General features: G+C 37.7%; 1 pseudogene; it reads right to left on the bottom strand.

Moving 5' to 3' along the window:
- The window catches only part of LOC127657621 (serine/threonine-protein kinase ULK4-like), a 287,951-nt pseudogene that overhangs the window by 31,075 nt on the left and 235,834 nt on the right, over window positions 1–21,042 (bottom strand).

Here is a 21,042-nt window from a genome sequence, read left to right as displayed (position 1 = left end):
CAACACTTTACATAGATAAGCAGAAAAAATTGAATTTCACTATATAAATGTTCAGGAATTAATTCCCATGTCTTTCCCTGGCTTGGCTGATAATTTCAGGCTTTCCATGACAATGAGAACCATGATTGCTTAATCAATTGGAAAGAGGGATTACTAATGTTGTCAAGTGAAGCTCATAGGAATCTGTGTTTATCTTTCATATGAGTGCTTGAGTGTCCCTGAAGTGTAGTTTGAGTTTATGGCTGATCAGTGTGTGAGTGATTTGTTTGGATGAGGTCAGTCTTTTCTCTCTGGAGTCTGTCAAAGCCAACAGCTCCTCTCCAAATAACTGCAGTGTTTGAGCACAGATGAAGTCATCCGCACACTGATAACTCAGTGTTCACTGATGGCAAGGAGCACATACTGTAAACACACATCTTCACATAGGCAGAGCCTGGATCAACAAATATTCACACATAATACCAAATCCACAACATTTTACTACCACATATTTACCTATCACTGCCCACACAAACATAAACACAGTTATCAATAGACTGTATCCCACAGACTCATCTCTGGGAGGGTGACTGAATTCTTAATATGAATTCTCATCATAAGAATGAGTTTAAAGAAGTATATGAATTCATATTTTACAGTTTAAACAGATTCTTTAACAATAGTCTACATGAAATGGCGTTAACAAGTCATTTTACTTCCATGATGTGATGAATTTGTAAATAAAACAGGATATTCAATGAGAAATTGATTGAATTGTGAAAACTTGTCTCTGTACAGTGCCATCCATAAGTTCTTTGCAGTAAGACACTTTTCATAATTTTGACTCTGTACAGTACACCACCACCACCACAGTGGATTTGAAATGATAATCAATGAATATGTAATTGAAGTGCAGAATTCCAGCTTTAATTTGAAGGCATGTACATACAAACCATGTGAACAGTTTAGGAACAACAGCATATTTTATCCACAAATAGTACAGCCCCACACATATCAAAATTCATCCTGCTGCTTCTGCCAGCAGTAATATAATCAACAAATACTACTGACCCATTTCCATTGGCAGCAGTACATAACACTACCATAGCACTTCCTCTGGCATGTTTACAGATGGTGTGGTATGCTTCAATCAATATCCATTACCTTCTCTTCCCAACATTCAGGTACAGTTCATCTTAGTTTTATCTGTCATAAGAAAAGTGTTCCAGAATTTGGCAGGCTTTTTTAATATGCTTTCTGGCAGTCTAATATGGACTTCCTATTCTTGAGGCTTACCAGTGGATTGCACCTTGTGGTAAACTCTCTGTATTTACTTTTATGAAGTCTTCTCTTAATTGTAGCCTTTGACAATGATACACCTACCTCCTGGAGAGTGTTCTTGACTTGGCTTGATGTTGTGAAGTGTTTTTTTCTTCACCAAGAAAATAATTTTGTGATCCTCCATCACAATTGTCTTCTGTGGTCATTCAGGTCTTTAGGTGGAACAGAGCTCAGCAGTCTGTTCCTTCTTTTTTAGAATGTACCAAATTGGCCACTCCTATGGTTTCTACTATCTCTTTAATGAATTTGTTTTTTCAGCTAAAGATTCAACTTTATTGTCATTGTGCAGTGTACAGGTACAGAGCCAATGAAATGCAGTTGTTTTCGCATATCCCAACTAAGCTGGGGTCAGAGCGCAGGGTCAGACATGAAACAGCGCCCCTGGAGCAGATAGGGTCAAGGGCCTTGCTCAAGGGCCCAACAGTGGTATCTTGGCAGTGCTGGGGCTTGAACCCCTGACCTTTTGGTCAGTAACCCAGAGCCTTAACCACTGAGCCACCACTGTCCCTAAAAGGCTACATAATTAAGATACACCTTTTAGAAAAGCCTTCACGTCGGGAGCACTCCTATGATGTCTTAAAATGCTGCCTCCCGAGGATGTTCACTAGGTTTTAAAACAGACCTTTGGAATCTGGAAACTGCTTAATTTTTTATTAAATAACCTGGGAACAACCCACACCTGGCCATGAAACACCTTCTCAGTCGAATGTCCAATTGTTCCTAAAAAAAGTAAAAAAGTAAAACAATTCTGTAATTACTTAATTGTTGACCAAAGTTGTATGAAATGTTGAATGTCACATATTGATTGCTTAATTTAAAATCCATTGTGGTGTCATACAGAGCCACACTTTTTGAAAAGTGTCTCACTGTATAAATACTTATGGGGGACACTGAAAGTGTTGGGTAGTAACAGACTACATACAATCTGGATTATGTTATCAGATTACAAAAATCAAGTATGTGTGTGTAATAGTTAATATCTATGGATTACATGAATACATTCTTGATTACATTACCAATCAGCCAACAGCAATAACTAGTATGTAAATTACTGATAATGATCTTACATTATTCATGGGGGATGATTGGTGAATGAGTTCCACCTGTGCTCCACACCTGTCTCATGATCCAGTGAGGAGTGACGGGAGTATTTAAGGAGAGGAGACAGTGGAAGACAGAGGAGAGAAATGCATGAAGCGTGTGTATCAGCAGGCTGAAATGCTGTTGTGTCTTTGCGTTTATATTGTGCTGACAATAATGTGTTTATTTATTGGGCTGAAAAGCCGACCGTCTTTGTTAAGCTGAAAAGTTTGATTAAAAGTGTCTTAAGTTGAAGTGTTCACCCAGCTCCTGCTTCCTCCTTCCCAACCGAGTGAGAAAGACAGAGGTTTGTCTCATCCACTTACATTGTGAACACCAAAAGAGGTCATTTGGTAAAGCTTTCTATGAATCCCATATTTATAATGCATTGTAAAGTCATAATATTGCATTTGTAATGTCTCATCATACACCTTATAATATGTTATAACTTCTCATAAATAATTGTAACCACAATTATATTATATTGTAATACTTACCTATTCATCGATATTCATTAGAGTATAATGCATTATAACACCAGCAACATCCAATTTTATCTGCAGAAGTTATAATGTATTATATAATTGTAATATATGTAATAGGTATGCTTTAAGTAAAGTGTAATAAATATAATAAATGTACTTATTATAAATATAAGCTTCATAAAAATTGTTACAGTCATTTGCAGCTTGTTCCCTTTCTGGTTCACTTTAACTGAACTTGGTTTGGTTAATTTAAAACATACTATATGTGAAACCACCCTAAATTAACACACCAATAAATGCAGAGCTGTCTGTATTTGAACCCTGCATCAAAAGTAAATGTAAATGCACTTTTGTATTTCATTTATGATGAGATTTTGATCAAAAAATGTATAATTAATCCAAATTTAATCAGACAAGATAACCAAAAAGTGTAACCTAAAATATTACAATTTGAGTTTAGCAGTTAATTTTAGAGGTGAATCAATGTATAATATTTTGATGAAAGATTACAAAGACAAAAAATATTTTTTCTTGACTATAATGAATATAAATGTTTACTTATAAATCATAAATTTGCAAATTGTTGAAAAAATTAATAATGGCATGGATTTGATTTAAAATTCACTGTCATTCCTGTGGTCTGAACTGTCATAATTAAGAATTATGACACACTGACTTTCACAGAATGAATGCAAGTATGATGAATGCAAACATCCAGTATGTCATTTTCACTCAGATTGATGATGTGCTGTATAATCAACAAAGAAGGGAAAGAGGAGAGGAAATCAGCAGTCATGAGAAGCTGAAATGTTTGGCCAAACTCTCAATGACCCAAAAGGCCTACACAGGAAGCACAGTTCATGCACTCTGTCAAATATTAAAGAGAGGGCTCAATTTGCCACACACAGACACATAACACAGTGAGCTGACACCCAGACTCCGAAAGAGCCAATGAAAAAAGAAAAAGAAAACAGCTGCAGGTTTCTTTTGCATTCCATTAGTCTCAGATCAGTGTTTGCATGCATTCACCAGGCATTTGAGCACGTGGAGCAGCAGTTTCTGTTGCCTGGGCTCAGTGTGTGTCTGCAGTGTGTGTGCCAGATTGAGCAGTTCCTCTGGCTGCAGGCAGTCATCTCCCTCTCCTCCATACAGCTGAGCCACAGTGACTGGCCTCCTCATATACCTCACTGTCATTACACACCAGCTACAGGAGAACAACACAAGAGAGAGTATTAAACAGATGTAAACATGTAATCAGGAATTCTTCATAAGCATACAGTGGGACATTATAAACCAGTGTGAGAGCAGGGTAGCTGATGGCTGATATAATACCAAGGTATACACAATACAATTTAATGAGGACAAATGATCAACATAATGGAGGGATAACAAAATAACAGACAGACATGTTTGCCAATGTGGCCATACTTCACTTCACACACAATCGAGCCCAAGAAACGTAAGCACAGCGTAGTTTTAGCCGGAATATTAGCAGATGTACATCATCACACCATTAGCTATGTAACTCCTAGCCAATCACATGTGAACCATTTCTTTATATGTCTGGTCAGAATCACGTTGCTGTTTCAGTGTGCTAGCACGGCAACCTCCACCACCCCACCGCCACCAGTTGAGTCCCGTCCTGCACGGGGGTAGACTCCTCACCCCTGCCTCCTATCTCCGGCAGGATCTGATGGTTCTGAGTACAACTTCTTCGGACCACCAGGCGAGGATTATGCCAAAGAGAGACATTACATTCCGGTTTCATATTCATCAAATACATTTTATGTGATGTCCTCTAAAAAAACCCACAATGCAGTTTTGACAAAATATCTTATCTAAGCTGAAATGAGAAAGATTCTTTTGACCATTTCTATGGCGCGCACATGGACAAATAGATTTGTTGCACTGAGACTTAGAAGGAGATCTAGTTTCATATTTCCCAAAAGCAACTGACGAGAAAGACAAAGTAATTTATAGAAATAATTAAGTGATGGTTAGAGTTCTGGCTACTGTTCAGTTTGTCAATAATTCAGCCTGTTCCTTTAAACTCTTATACTGTATATATATATATATACACACACACTCTGTTGTTTGTGTATTGACAATTTTAAAGAAATATTGCTAGATTTTCTCATCAACTCTCCTTGGAATAAATTAAAAAACCACAGTCTTGTTATTTCTCGATCTGTATCTGAAAATTGTGGGTTGTTTGTTGGCTGATTAAATACATTTTACTCTTAAAACGTTTAGTGGTGATTTGGTCGATTAATCAGTTGTTTTTCTTAACAGATTTAGAGCTTGTCATGCTAATGAAATAATAATTTTGATTAATATATATATATATATATATATATATATATATATATATATTAATCAAAATATATATATATACATACATATTGGCCAGGCTGCTTAATCTGCCAATATTTGGACAATTTGAGATTATTTGCATTTGTCATCTTGTATCAATTCCTAAAGAATTCTTTCTATTTTGAAATGAAAAAGAAGCGCACACTCTGGGACATTAAGGACACTGGAGAGACGCAGTAGGGTGTTATGCTTGAGTAATGAGGCTGACGAGGAGATGTGGATCCAAACGCAGTTGAACTTTATTTGGTGAGTAAAGGGTTAAACACAAAGCAACAACCCACGATGGGGAAAAGAAGCATAAACTGGATGAGCTGAACAAGGTTGGCACGAACTGGGAACTCGGGAAGGAGAGAAACATCAGGTTTAACATCAAACAACGATTGACCAAGACTGAACAAAGACACGGGGTATAAATACACAGACAGGGGAAAAGGGGACCAATGAAAGAACAGAACTCAAACGAGATAACAATGTGATTAACAGAAACCAAAGGCAAATTAACAAGGGCAGGTGAAAACAATAAACAGAGGAAAACACGAACGCTAACAAAGAGACTATGGAATTACATAAGGGACTAAAGTGCAAACTAAGAAATGCAAAAGTGACAATGGTAAACAACAGGGCAACAGTGAAACAAGACAGGGTAATCATAACATAGGGTTCATAACTGGCATCTTCTTTGAATTTATGTAGACATGCTAAACTGCTTAATGTATAAACAGGTTCACACTGTAAGATATTTTCTACAATTTTGTCATCTGAGACAAATTTAGGTGATCGTAAAAGATTTATCTAGTATGGCAAAATTGTCTTTGATCAAGTCTCAGTGTGACTTGTTTACTGTCATGTTTAGAAACCCTAATGGTTATGACATCGCAACCATGAGCACATTAATGTACAGTTTGACTGCAAAACGTTTCAATGCCTATTTAGTATTCACCAACTTGGTTCGCCATTATGAACGACAGCATGAACGTGACAGTACTTTTCACAAGCAAAGAGCTGACCAGTCATATCAGAAGTATAGAAGTCTACATATAGAAGTCTAAGTGACAAAATCAGCCTGTACAACTCAAAATTCAGTGTAATTCACTTTCCTATCCAAGCATTACACGACAAGTTACGTAACTCACACACCATAAAATATAACATAGTTGATGTTTAATCTCCAGTTATGTGGTGTGGGATCTTGAACCATTGAGATTTCACTGAGATCTCCAGCAAGATACATAAGAAACAGAAACCCAGAGACTGGCCAAATGTCCTGTTGTTTGTCTATTGTCACGATCATTGCTAGTTAGGACATGGAGAAAGGTGAGCAGGAGGGTAAAAGAAACCTTGAGTGGAATTCAGAGACAAAATAGAATGTAAAATGACAAAAGTGTAGAATATGCATCTTTTAAGAAACCAGTTTTAACAGCCCGTCATCTTTAAAAGCTACAGTTTACAAATTTACTCTAAGATCAGAATTCACACTGTTTCAAACAGGGATTAGATAACTGAATCTGAATCAGCTGGAATTGTGTTATCAGCTGAATAACCACTATGGTTACAATTCCCATACTGGCACTGATATTATCACTGGTTGAGAGCTGAACTGTAACTAGAAGAGTGATGTTCTCATCCTCAGAGACAGAATTGATGGCAGTTATTGGCTTAATGTGTCCATCAGTGGTGCAGTATTGAGCTTGAGTTCTAAACCCAGACCACAACAATCCCCTCTCTGCCTAAGACTGAGATAAAGACAAAAAGTAACACACAAGGGCCACAGGGATTTTCTCTCCTGCTTATTTCGGTCCTCAAAGCCCTGTGTGGCCAGCTCTGGGATTCTAGCTTCTATTCTACACTGATCTGTTGCTGCCCTCTGCCATAAAGGCAAAATCCCATGAGACTACAGGGCAAGGGCCAGCCGCACCTAATCCAGCCCCTCTTTGTGATGTCGCCTGCCACTCCAGAATGAAGTGTGGGGCTTTAGGAGCCCAGACAATACCCCCAAAATGCTCCGCCCCTCCCTGTCCCAAAGATAGGCTGAGGGAGGGAGAGGCCTGGCGCTGAAAGGCCTTTGGTGTGCGGTCCAGGCTCTGTGGCCTGGTATTGTTCACATGCCAACACAGAGTCAGAGCTGAACAAGAGTTAACACCTGCTTAGACGGCCTCCCAAATCCACCCTGTTTACTTAGCAAGGCTTGTAGATGCATCAGGGAAATCAGACTGAGGAGTCTAATGGGACTGTGGGCTGAAAAGCACACAGGCATCAAGGAAGATTAGGGTGTGTTAATGCCACTGTTGGCTCTGAATGGATGATTGGAGGAGAGAAAGAGAGAATGAGAAGAGGAGGAGAACGGAAGCCTTTGGGGACTTGTAGTGCTCCAGCCCTCTCATGACCTCTTCATATACACTGTGATGGTCACCACACACACTAGGGATGCAAAATTTTGGCAAATTCTATGAACTGATAAAAAACATTATTAACTGTTCAACAACAAGCTTTAAATCAAATATGACCCAGCTGGCACGCAAGCTTGGGGAGTATCAAAATACTTGTAATTGTACTTGGGCATTAAAAAGTAAAAAGTAGCAACGCAACTAACTTAACAACATTGTTCAGTAACGTGACAGTTTAGCCTTTCTAGTAACAAGCTACTTTTTCCAATAAGTAGCGGTGTAGCGTGACAAAACACTACATTGCTGTTTTGTAAACACTGAATGGTACACACAGCGGTGGGTAGTAACATCCTACATTTACTCAGTTACATTTACTTGAGTAACTTTTTGGAAAAAAATTACTTTGAGTAAATTTAATGGTGGGTACTTTTCACACTTAATTAAATTTCAAATGGAATTTTTATTTTATTTTACTTACAATGGGCGACATTCTTGCTGTTAAATTACTAGTTTTAATTTAATCCGTTTTAATAAATTAGATATTTTTTATTATACTTTTATGACAGTGGAACTTTACAGCTACGCTCTGACACTCTAGTCGAGTTCATGACTTCAGCAGCAGTAAGCACTCAAAACAAGCACTTTATTTCCTCACACATTGCCTTAATTTTACACCAAGACAAGCAGATATTTTATTACTTATAAGTTTCTAAGTAAACATTTTTATATCAGTGCTGTAAACATCTGCGTTAAGTGTAAATGTATTTTGCTCTGCCGATCACATGCTTGACTTCTGGAGTGCGAGCAGACAGTATGTCTGCGTGTGCATAGTATTTCTGCGTTTGACAGATGAGGTGTGTTTTCTTATGGACAACAGAGAGCAAGCTCTGAAACATGTGTCCAAACACAGAGATAAGTTGCAGTTTACCCTTAGTGTACATAACTCTCACTCTTTCCTAGCATTTGTTCCACATAGGTGTCCATAACATAAAATTATGTTTTGAAACAAAATGAGGGTGTATGATGACAATTTCCATTATTATTATTATTATCATTATTATAATTTTTGTGTAATATATGTTTAATGTGTATAATGTAATGGAATATCTAGGAGTAAACATCCATTATGTTTTATGTGGAAGTAACTAGTTACTCACTACTTGAGTATTCTTAATTGGATACTTTCTTACTCAAGTAATTTTTAACATTACTACTTTACTTCTACTTGAGTAATAATGTTTTTAAAGTAACTGTACTTTTACTTGAGTATAGATTTTGGCTACTCTACCCACCTCTGCACGCAGCTTTACAGGTCAATAAGGTGAGGCAATATCAAACATGCTCTCCTAATCATTTGTCCCTGGAAAATTTAAATAATTTTAATGCATCTGCAGCTGAAACAGCTGAAAACAACTCTCTTCACAACTTGTTTTTGGCGCCCCTCTGTGGACATTTATTGGAAAATGGACCTCAAAAATGCCAATGCGCCTACCCTAATTTGCCTAATTTACTACCCTTAAGGTTTACTTAGGAAAATGGCAGTTAAGGGATTTACGTAACACTTAAGGTAAAAAAAAATATATATATATATATATATATATATATATATATATATATATATATATATATATATATATACAGGTGAAACTCGAAAAATTAGAATATTGTGTAAAAGTTCATTAATTTCAGTAATTCAACTTAAAAGGTGAAACTAATATATTATATAGACTCATTACAAGCAAAGTAAGATATTTCAAGCCTTTATTTGATGTAATTTTGATGATTATGGCTTACAGCTTATGAAAACCCCAAATTCAGAATCTCAGAAAATTAGAATATTGTGAAAAGGTTCAGTATTGTAGGCTCAAAGTGTCACACTCTAATCAGCTAAACACCTGCAAAGGGTTCCTGAGCCTTTAAATGGTCTCTCAGTATGGTTCAGTTGAATTCACAATCATGGGGAAGACTTCTGACCTGACAGTTGTGCAGAAAACCATGATTGACACCCTCCACAAGGAGGGAAAGCCTCAAAAGGTAATTGCAAAAGAAGTTGGATGTTCTCAAAGTGCTGTATCAAAGCACATTAATAAAAAGTTAAGTGGAAGGGAAAAGTGTGGAAGAAAAAGGTGCACAAGCAGCAGGGATGACTGTAGCCTGGAGAGGATTGTCAGGAAAAGGCCATTCAAATGTGTGGGGAGCTTCACAAGGAGTGGACTGAGGCTGGAGTTACTGCATCAAGAGCCACCACACACAGACGGGTCCTGGACATGGGCTTCAAATGTCAAACGCCTTACCTGGGCTAAAGAAAAAGAACTGGTCTGTTGCTCAGTGGTCCAAAGTCCTCTTTTCTGATGAGAGCAAATTTTGCATCTCATTTGGAAACCAAGGTCCCAGAGTCTGGAGGAAGAATGGAGAGGCACACAATCCAAGATGCTTGAAGTCCAGTGTGAAGTTTCCACAGTCTGTGTTGGTTTGGGGAGCCATGTCATCGGCTGGTGTTGGTCCACTGTGCTTTATTAAGTCCAGAGTCAACGCAGCCATCTACCGGGACATTTTAGAGCACTTCATGCTTCCTTCAGCAGACAAGCTTTATGGAGATGCTGACTTCATTTTCCAGCAGGACTTGGCACCTGCCCACACTGCCAAAAGTACCAAAACCTGGTTCAATGACCATGGTATTACTGTGCTTGATTGGCCAGCAAACTCGCTTGACCTGAACCCCATAGAGAATCTATGGGGCATTGCCAAGAGAAAGATGAGAGACATGAGACCAAACAATGCAGAAGAGCTGAAGGCCGCTATTGAAGCATCTTGGTCTTCCATAACACCTCAGCAGTGCCACAGACTGATAGCATCCATGCCACGCGCATTGAGGCAGTAATTAATGCAAAAGGGGCCCAAACCAAGTACTGAGTACATATGCATGATTATACTTTTCAGAGGGCCGACATTTCTGTATTTAAAATCCTTTTTTTTATTGATTTCATGTAATATTCTAATTTTCTGAAATTCTGAATTTGGGGTTTTCATAAGCTGTAAGCCATAATCATCAAAATTATATCAAATAAAGGCTTGAAATATCTTACTTTGCTTGTAATGAGTCTATATAATATATTAGTTTCACCTTTTAAGTTGAATTACTGAAATTAATGAACTTTTGCACAATATTAAAATTTTTCGAGTTTCACCTGTATGTATATATATATATATATATATATATATATATATATATATATATATATATATATATATATATATATATATATATATATATATATATATATATATATTTTTTTTTTTTTTTTTCATTTGTCTTCTGGAGTGCGAGCAGACAGTATATATATATGAATGTTTATGCAACTGGACACTGATCCTTGGGCACAATTTGCCCTAGACAACACACTCTCACACTGCCACATCCTGGTGCCCTGCACAAATTATACATATGGTAACATTTAAAAGTATGAGTTAAATACATTTTTACAAAAAATAATGAATGTCTGTAAATATTCATGTAATGACAGCACTGCAGTATTAATGTGTTTATGCTTGCAAGTGAAGTAAATGGTGAATAATCTGGAATGATCTAATGTTCTGTTTGAATGGCTCTAAGAGTGTCATCTATCCTTTATCTAGGTCTATAATACAAACTTAAATAAAGTGTGTGAGAAATATAAATTGTACATGCTGTCTTTAGTTTGACATATAACTCTGTATGTATGTGTGTGAATCACAGAATCACACCACACGCACGAAAGAGTCCATGACCTTCATAGATGCTGTTAGTTTCTCTTGTCTTCTCCAACGAGCACATACTCCTTTCCTTGAGCTAAATATCTCAGTCGGACATAACAAATATCTAGGACTGCTTGACCTCATATGATTATCGTTCCCATGCTATTCTGGTCAACATTTATTGTCCTTGGCTGTCTAGCAAGTCTTCCTATCACTATATTATTGGTTGTTGGTTGTTCTTTGTTCTATGAAAGGTATAAATATTATGCTTGCTGTAATAAACTTTGAGTAGATTGAACAGAAGCAACTGTGTGTTGTCGTTCTTTCTACTTCCTTCATGAAGTCTTCAGATACGCGGATTCCCGACTGCACTTAGCTGGGCATGCACTGAAAGGGACCAAGGAATTCTTGATGGTAGAAGTGTTGTGTACTAAACTACAACGAGATAAGTGTTGTGTGCTAAACTACAACGATATCCAAGTTTTATTCCTAAGAAAGTGTTATTTTACAAGCCACACACTACATTTTTGGTGCCATCTTTGGTGATTTAAAAATTATTTTAAAGTATGAAGATCATTGAGAGAGTATGTGGAGCCCTTTATAAAGAAACCAATGCAAGCTCCCACCTTATTTTTAATAATAATTTAGACCAAATAATATGTTTCAGTTGTGCAGCGGTTCAGATGTTTTGGCCTATTTCTATTTCCAAATGTCTCAGTTCACACATATTTTCAGGACTGTGGACTAATGGGTATATTAGAAACCAGTGATGCACTGATGGGCTGCTAAAAGCATCAGACATCGGTTGAATGTTTAAAAACAGCTGATGATCTGATTGATTTTTTGGAAATCAAAGGGGGTGAAAAAACATTTCAGAAAATTAGCCAACAACTCGAAATATTACCAACTTTAAGTGAACCTAACAAAAGGCTGATCAGAATTAGTTGGTTTGTTTTGTTTATAACTAAGGCCAGTTAATTTAAAACATGTAGAGGCACAGAAAATAAAGTTATTATTTAATTTTATTTTGAAGTTTGTTATTAATTATCAGTAATTAGAAAAAAGGTTGCATAAAAAATAGAATTGGTTGATGTTCTAAATAATATTGGTACACAAATTTAGTATAGGTGAATGGAAATCATTTTATAATTACGTCCAATCTTATGAGCTGGTCTAATATGGACATATTGTGGGGGAATGAAGAATGAAGGAATTACAAATAGTAACATTTGTTTATATAAGTGTGAGAACTGCATTTGTATTGGTAGCTGAAAACATTACAAAATTTGTAAAACTATTGACCAACTTAACATGGAAGAGCATAGGGAAGTATAGAATTTTGTCAATGACAGGCATTCTGCAGAATGATGAAAGTCTGCAGAAATCTGCAGGTGGATGGTTGACATGACAGCTCAAGCAGTGACATCAGTGTTCTCCAGTGTAACACACTATACTTCATCTAAAATCATTTTAAACACTTTCCAATACTTTTAGAATTCTTAATATACAATCATGAACACATTAAATTAGAGACTACATGGAATATTTGTACTTTTAAAAAAGGTATTTGTCACACTGAAGAATATTTAAATGAACTAGTGAAGGAAAACATTTGCAAACATTAAAATAGTTGGTGACCAGACATGTCAAAATAGTTAAATATACACTTTCCCTTTTTCATTCATATACATTTTAACCTTAAATGTTGATTTTGACAAGAAAATAAAAATAAAATCATTGTTAACTGCCAACTACCCTCATATAAGAGTGAGATTCTTATGATAGCTATCGTAAATATTTTATTTTTATCCAGTAGGTGTGTAGAATTTTGTGAATGACAGACATTGTAAACTTAGTGCAAACCTAGATTTTGCAGAATTCTTTAGGTGCAGATTTGATTATGAATATACCTCAAATTCCGTATTACATTAAATCACTTTTGAACATGCCATATTGCACTTCATCAGAACTTCTAATTGTGAAGACCAGGTGACCAAAATTGTAAACCAAATTGTTTACAGCAGGGCAGTTCAAACCCACAACTGTATTGACTGGACCAAATCATCCCAATAACACTTATTATCCCAGACGTTCACATGGCTTTTTCACCAATGACAATGATCTTTTAAACTGCAACCGCAATTCTGAAAAAGTTGGGACAGTATGAAAAATGGTAATAAAAACAAAAAGGAATGATTTGTAAATTATATTCACCCTTTGTCATATTGAAAGCACTAACTACACATTTTATGTTTTACCTTGAGAATTTCATATTTTTGTTTTTTTTAATGGACAGTACTTTCAAATCAAATGATAACAACACGCTCCAGAAAAGCTGACAGGGGCAACTTAAAACTAATAACAATTTGACAAGTTAAAATAACAAGGCGATGTAAAACAGGAGATGATAAACAGATGACGCATTAGAGCCTGTCCCTCTAACCGAGATGAAGAAGGGTTTCTACAGTAGGCCCTTACTTCATCGTACCCAAGAAAGGCGGCGGCTTATGACCGATCTTGGACTTCCGATAATAATAATAATTAAAAAATTCTGTCATAAGTCACCATAATTGTTTTCCATACCCATATGACTTTCTTCCATGCAACACAATAAGATTTTAGACAATGTTTGCCACTATTTAATTTCAAAGAATGTGTTTTTCTCTCTCTATATTTTGAAAATGAATGTCAGTCTCTAACATTCTGTCTAACATATTTTGTGTTCCACAGATTACAAAGCGTCACACGGGTTTGGAACAACATCAGGGTAGGGAAATGATGACCGGATTTTTAATTATGGCTATCACATTAAAGAGGTAATTCACCCAAAAATGAACATTCTCTCATCGTTTACTCACACTCATGCCATCACAGATGTGTATGTCTTCCTTCTTCTGCAGAACACAAATTAAGATTTGAATAATATCTAAGCTCTGTAGGTCAGCACAATACAAGTAAATGGGTGCCAAAATTTCGATGCTCCAAAAAGCAAATGCAGGCACCATAAAAGTAATCCATATGACTCTAGTAATTTACATATCTTCAGAATTCATGTGATAAGTGTAGGTGAGAAACAGATAAATATTTAAGTAATTTTTTATTCATTCATGTGCATTGTATGGAACAATGTAGCTTAGAAATTCTTCTAAAAGTCTTAATTTCTGTTCAGCAAATGAAAGAATCTGGCATGAGGGTGAGTAAATGATGAGAGAATTTACATTTTTGGGTGACCTATCCATTTAAGGGCTCTTTTCAGATCTGGATGATTTTTTCAAAAAGAAGAGATGTTTTGAAACCTTTCTAGTAATTATTACGGTGGAAATGTGAACAATACATATTGTGTATTATATGTGACCGGATGCTATGCTTTATAGTTAAAAACTACTTAAACATTTGAATATATAATGCTGAAATATAAACCAAAGCAAGATCATGTTTTAATAATGCCTACTTTTGCTATTTCATAACTTTTAGTTGTTAGACGTTCCACTTCTGTCACTCACTTCTGTCAATGTAGTGACACCAGGGGTCCCTATAGTAAAACACCACAACAGCTGAACCGTGTTACGTGAACTGCTGATGCAGGTGCAAGCAAACTGCTGTATGCATAATTGCAGGTGCGTCAGACTGCACGTAACCTCCCCAATGCCCCAAAAGATGTCATGTAGTTCCCTACATCCCTGAGTAGGGGAAGCAACGTAACTAGCATGGGAGCAGGCAGTGACAGCCGCAGCCTTTCCTCTCTAGGTTTACTCTCCACAGAGTATTAGATTTGTCTGGGGACACCTAACACTATCATATGCATCAGGGAAGGTATTCTTTTCCTTTCCTAGTCTTTCAGGGGGAAAAACCCAGTGGAGACTGCCCAGACACGTGAGGCAGAGCCCATGGCCGTCGGAGAGATAATGACTGCATCCAGGACAGAAAGGCATCTTTATTAAGAGCGTGTCTTTAAAAATACATTAATGTCAGTGTATTTGCTCTTAAAGAGGAAATATACTCTTTTAGCAGAAATATACTCTCTTAGTAGTGCTGTCAAACCACCCAGGGGTGTAATCCGCACTAGGCTTGGAGAAGGAGAGAAAGCTGCTGAAATGCACCATATATCCAACAGCATACGCTTCTTCGAGGTGAATGGAACAGCAGTAGTATTCAGCACGCTGATACACAACCGCTCAGCTCTGAAGAAAAAATCTGAGCATGTCCAGGGGAGTGGCATACAAATTCCACTCGCCAATTTACATTAGCCTTTTCTCAAAGATCTGAGGTATTTTGGGGCTCCCAAGAGCGACCCCTAGTGTCACTACATAGACACCACTTTGAGTCAGTGACAGAAGGGGAACAACTCTTAACATGAAACTGTATGCTTATAAAACAGGTTTTCCACAGCAGATGTGTGTATGCTAGTTTTGTGTGTTGCATTTTCTAAAAATAAGTAAATTTTTTCTAGGCACAGAGGGCAGAATCTGCTTGGATTCTGCCTTGAGGTTCATGTGGGCACAGCTTGCCACTCAAACACACACACTGCCCTGGATGCATGACTGAGGGTAATGGAGTGGAGTGCATTCTGTTGGTGGGGAGCTGGTCTCTAGTCTTCCTGCCATCTGGGAGGATTTTATGCCACAGTGCATTGCAATGCCAACCAGTTTCATCCACTGTCTCTCTCTCTCTCTCACTCGCACAAAACAGAGATAACTATCTTCAGTAGATGGGATTTTCAGTGTAGTCTCATCTAGATTTGTCCTCTGAAAGGGTCTCTCAGCCATGAGAGTCATATATAGTGTGCAATATACTAATGCAACAAAGCCTCCCACAAAACCCAACTCACCATCACAAACAGCTTTTTCTATTCATTGCATCTCCCACAAACACTCAGACTCCATTTTCGATGGCAGAGCAGTGTCTTCATCAATGGCTGAATGTCCTAATACACTTTCATGACAAAAGTACAAACACCCTGGCAAATATTAATTGGCAATGGAATTTAGTCAATCTTTCTGTCAATTTGTGCTTTCCAAAATGAATGTCTCTCTCTTCAATTATGATTGTCTCTCACACGTCTGGATTGATTATTTTCCAAATAGCTGATCCATTATTCATTATAAGGGATCAGATAACTACACACGGAAATGTGATTAAGAACAGTGAATGAGTAAAAACATCTAGGTTATGTAACCTCTGTTCCCTGATGGAAGGAACGAGATGTTGTGTCGGAGAAGCGACACTAGGGGTCGCTCTTGAGCACCAAATATACCTCTGATCTATGAAAAAAGGCCAATGAGAAGTTGGCAGCTAGTATTTGCATACCCCGCCCCCGGACATACAGGTATTGTTGTGTCAATTCGTGGTCACAAGTTGTACTGAGCACTCTAAGCCTATATTCAGGTCACTCCCAGAACACTCCCAAACTGCAGGGGGCAACCATGCAACAAAAGTTGGTGGAACCACAGGAAGTGCATGGCATTGAAATGTTTGTGGAGAGCTCAGTTGGCTCACTCTCTCTCACTTGTTCCTGGGAAAAGCTACTATGACCACAGCTCCTGATCATCTCAAAGATGCAACTGGTAGGACAGTATAAGATCAAAATGTGTTTGAATGTGTTGAGTTCAGGCTTCTCTATGTTCATATGTTTGCTTTTGCTTGGTTGTAACATACAATTTAAATTAAATAAGGAAGACTTTATCATTGTAACGCTACTCTAAGCATTTGTATAAGTTTAATTACGGGATTGGTATTTTTATTATTAGAGATCCTAGGTTGATCTGAATGACTTTGTTTGGTTTGAGGATTCAGTAGCATTTATTTATTATTACTTTGAGAAAGTTGTATTGAGATTGATTTGTGACTAATTTGTGATTTATTTGTAACTAATTCATGCTTTTGGTTTGTGTATTTTAAAGGTTATCAACCTATTCTGTCTCATCCCTAATCTATCAAACCATCTTGAAGAAATAAAAAATCATAAAGTGAACAGATTTGAGTTGTCCTTTGCATTCATCAGAGATAAAGCAGTTTTCAAGTTTGGGCAGAGCTGTGGTCAGTTAAAAAACACACACAACTTGACAGTTGATAACCATCGTGGCAGTGAGAACAAGGATCAAAGGCCTGAGGTCAAGCTGTCAACGCAAAGGAAAAATTGACTGGAAACTCTGCACCATGGCAAAGGAAACTCTTGGGAAAACAGTCAAGCAACTGAAGCAAGAGCAGACTTTAGCTAAATCTGCTTTCACCAAGCAAGCAAACTATCTGAGCAAAGCTGCAGATAGTATGATTAAGCATGAACTTCAAGAGGAGTTCAGCAAGCTCAGTTCCCTGGCAAGGTATGTTAGCGATGCAAATGAGGACTACAGGGCTGGCCTACTGGCTGAAGCGGGAACTGAGGAGGATGAAGAAGTCAAGCTCGATGAGCACCAGCAGGCTGAGCTTGAAAGGACAATGGAAGAGTGCGACATGAAACTGGGGGACATCCATAAGGCAGTCCAATCCAACCTCTGGCCAAGATATGGTAAAGAGGAAGTAGACTTTGCAATCCAAGAAGCGGAAAAAGCCTGTGACAGAGCCCAAGCAAGCCCCATCACTGCTATCAATAGTAGAGGTCGACCGATATTGGTTTTTTCAGGCCGATCTTTTGAAATCCGGGTCGGCCGATGGCCGATTAATGCTGCCGATTTATTTTGGCCGATATTTGGCCGATATGTGCTTGTTTTTAACCTCTTATTTGAACCTTTTATTTGAAAGATAAAATGTAACACAAATAATTACTTAAGATAGACAACATTTCTCAACAAATACATTTATTGAACACTTGACCAATCTGCACTTGTACACTTAAAATTAAAAATGTATAATGTAAAAACATATTGTATAAATAATGTATAACAAATATATTAAATAAACAAAGCAGGTGTTACTTAACTGCTCCGAGACACGAAGGTTGAGATCCAAATGAAGCTTTAATTAAGGGGCAATCCAGACATGTAATCCAATATTCAGAGCATCCAAGAGAAGCACAGGCATAACTAGTGATGGGTATCTTTAAGGTTTTAATGGTGTTACTATCTTACCGATACCGTTAAAGTACCGGATCGATAAGCAGTATTCTTAACGGTTCTTTTTGTTATATATATATATATATATATATATATATATAATTTTATTTCAGGAAGGTCTAACATTACTGTTCAGGTGTGGTCTAAAAAGAAATCTAATAAAGTAATCAATTGTAAAATAACACTGCATAGTTTATCATAGATAGATTAATGCTTATTAATGCATAAGTTATTCATTCAAGAGCTGTAAGTGATTTTGTCTTTGCCTTTTGTTGTTTGATTCACAGTAATGGCTCAATCATCACATGTTTAATAGACAGCTTCCCCTTTAAGACCGAGTTCAGATCTAATAGGCTCCTGATGCAGCATATTTTCTCCCCAACTATTTCCATAACTACGTCCATTTAAGACATAAACTGTGTTTAAGTGAATCTCCAACCCTGTCGTTTTGACATATTTTTGTGTATAGTTGATCGTTTAGACGCATGAAACCCAAAGTAGTCTATACTTTGCTCGTCTCTTTGCGGTGTGTTTCGGAGCACGCGCCACCTTGGGAACGGTAGCCTATCTCTTGCACTCTTTTTATTATTAAATGCGTCCCGCAATTTAGCAACAGTAGCATTTTACAACAATCACCGATCGTGCTGATTCTGACGTTTTAGGGAGAAATGTCAGTGCACCGCTGTGAAGGGAAGGAAGTTGTGCTAGACAGAATGCGGCTTATGTATAAATATTCTTTTTATAATCTTTGGAAGGCGAAATCTAAAATAAAATCAGACTAATAATCACAGATCTAAACCAGGCTATGTTTGAATGTTTAGTTCTGTCACTCATTAAGCAGGGCTCGTGTTTTGCTCGCTGTAGCACGCGTGGCGAGTTCTCTCTCTCTCTCTCTCTCTCTGACTGCTGAATAGCTAAATTGCATCACAGACAAATGGTTTCATATTATTATACATAGAAATGGCTGGCGAGATAAAATAACTTTCTCTTTATAGCAATAAAGAATGTATTTTCTTAATTTCTCCAGTACCGACAGCAGAACCGATAACGTCCGAGCTTACCAAAGCCAGTCCTTCAATAGCCTATACTGCGTTGGTATATTTTTATTACTTATTTATCTGCACTGAGTGACAACCCTCTCAAATATAAGACACACAAACAGAACAAATAAAAGTCTCAGATTCACTGTCTGTAATTGCAAAATTCTTGCTTCCTTATTGTGACATGATAGCAACCCTTCTGCTGTGATAATGCAACTTCAACTACGCTATCAATATCCAAAGTAGCCGAACGTCATGTCAACTATCGCGTTTGTCACGTTTTTTTCTTGAAGTTGGCAGTAACATATCAAAAGTTTTTAATTAAATCTAAAGAAGTTATACAAATTTAACCCTTACTGTTTTCTCCAAGGAACTTAGCTCCTTCCTTAGGCACTGGATGAGGTCTGCTCACTCTGCTGGAAAATGACTCTAGGGGCAGCGTGCATCGAACACGTGTTCCACAACAACACTAGACTGCCCACAGATGCACCTGCCTAATAATCGGCTTGATATGCGTGGATATTTGCGATGCGATTATGTAAAAAATGCAAAAAATCGGCCAATTAATCGGCCGGCCGATTAATCGGTCGACCTCTAATCAATAGAGACGGCTATGAACTACAGCTGGAAAGAGCAAGGAGGCTAATCCATGGTGCAACTGTAAGCCTGGAAGACTGGGAGAAATGGATCCCACATGATCAGACAGCAGATCTGAGAGGCAGATTAGGAGACCTGAGAATATTCGGCAGCAACCTGGAGGCCAGAAGGGCAGAATTCCTCACCGCACAAAAAACTGCAGAAGAGGAAAGAAGAGGTCCAGACCAACAGCCTATTCCAACCGCAGTTCCCCAACCAGTGGTGAGAATAAAGCCAACCAGTCTACCTAAATTCACTGGGATTAGGAGGAGTTTCCACAGATGGAGGAGAGACTGGGAAAGTCTACAAAAGCAGGGAGAGCCGACTGGATCAGTGGAAGTGAAGAAGTTCCAACTCCTTGACAGTGTGGACGAGAGGATATGTAGGGACCTGAGCTTGACAACATACAACAGTGCTGAAGACATATTTAGAGTACTTGAAAACAGGTATGGAAACAAGCCAACGATTGCTTTGGAGATAATTGAGGAACTAGAGAGGATCCCTCCTTTAAAGTCACACCAGCCAAGGAAGGTAATTGACCTAATTCAGGCTGTGGAAAAAGCTCTGAATGACCTCACGGAACTCGAAAGCATTGGAGCCATAAAGAATCCCCTTGTGATCAGATCCATAGAGAGCAAGCTCCCAGATAACATAAAGAGGGACTGGCTGGTGTTTATGGTCAATCCAAGAAATGGAGTCACACATGACAATCACTTCGACATCCTTCTAACATTCTTGAAGACACAAGAGGACATTCTAGAGAAACTAGACCAATTGGGTGTAAGTGAAAAACCTGAAAAGAAAGCTACGTACCTGGAGAAGAGGTATGCCTCCACAAAGTCCACAAGGAAAGGAGGCTGTGTTGTTTGTGGAGATGAGAAGCATCGTGAGAAAATCTTCTTTTGTAAGCAGTTTAAAGAATTAAGACCTGGTGAGAAGC

Source organism: Xyrauchen texanus, chromosome 17 (genome assembly GCF_025860055.1).
Source record: "Xyrauchen texanus isolate HMW12.3.18 chromosome 17, RBS_HiC_50CHRs, whole genome shotgun sequence".
Classification (NCBI taxonomy): Eukaryota; Metazoa; Chordata; class Actinopteri; order Cypriniformes; family Catostomidae; genus Xyrauchen; species Xyrauchen texanus.
This window is presented reverse-complemented; position numbering and strand designations above follow the sequence as displayed.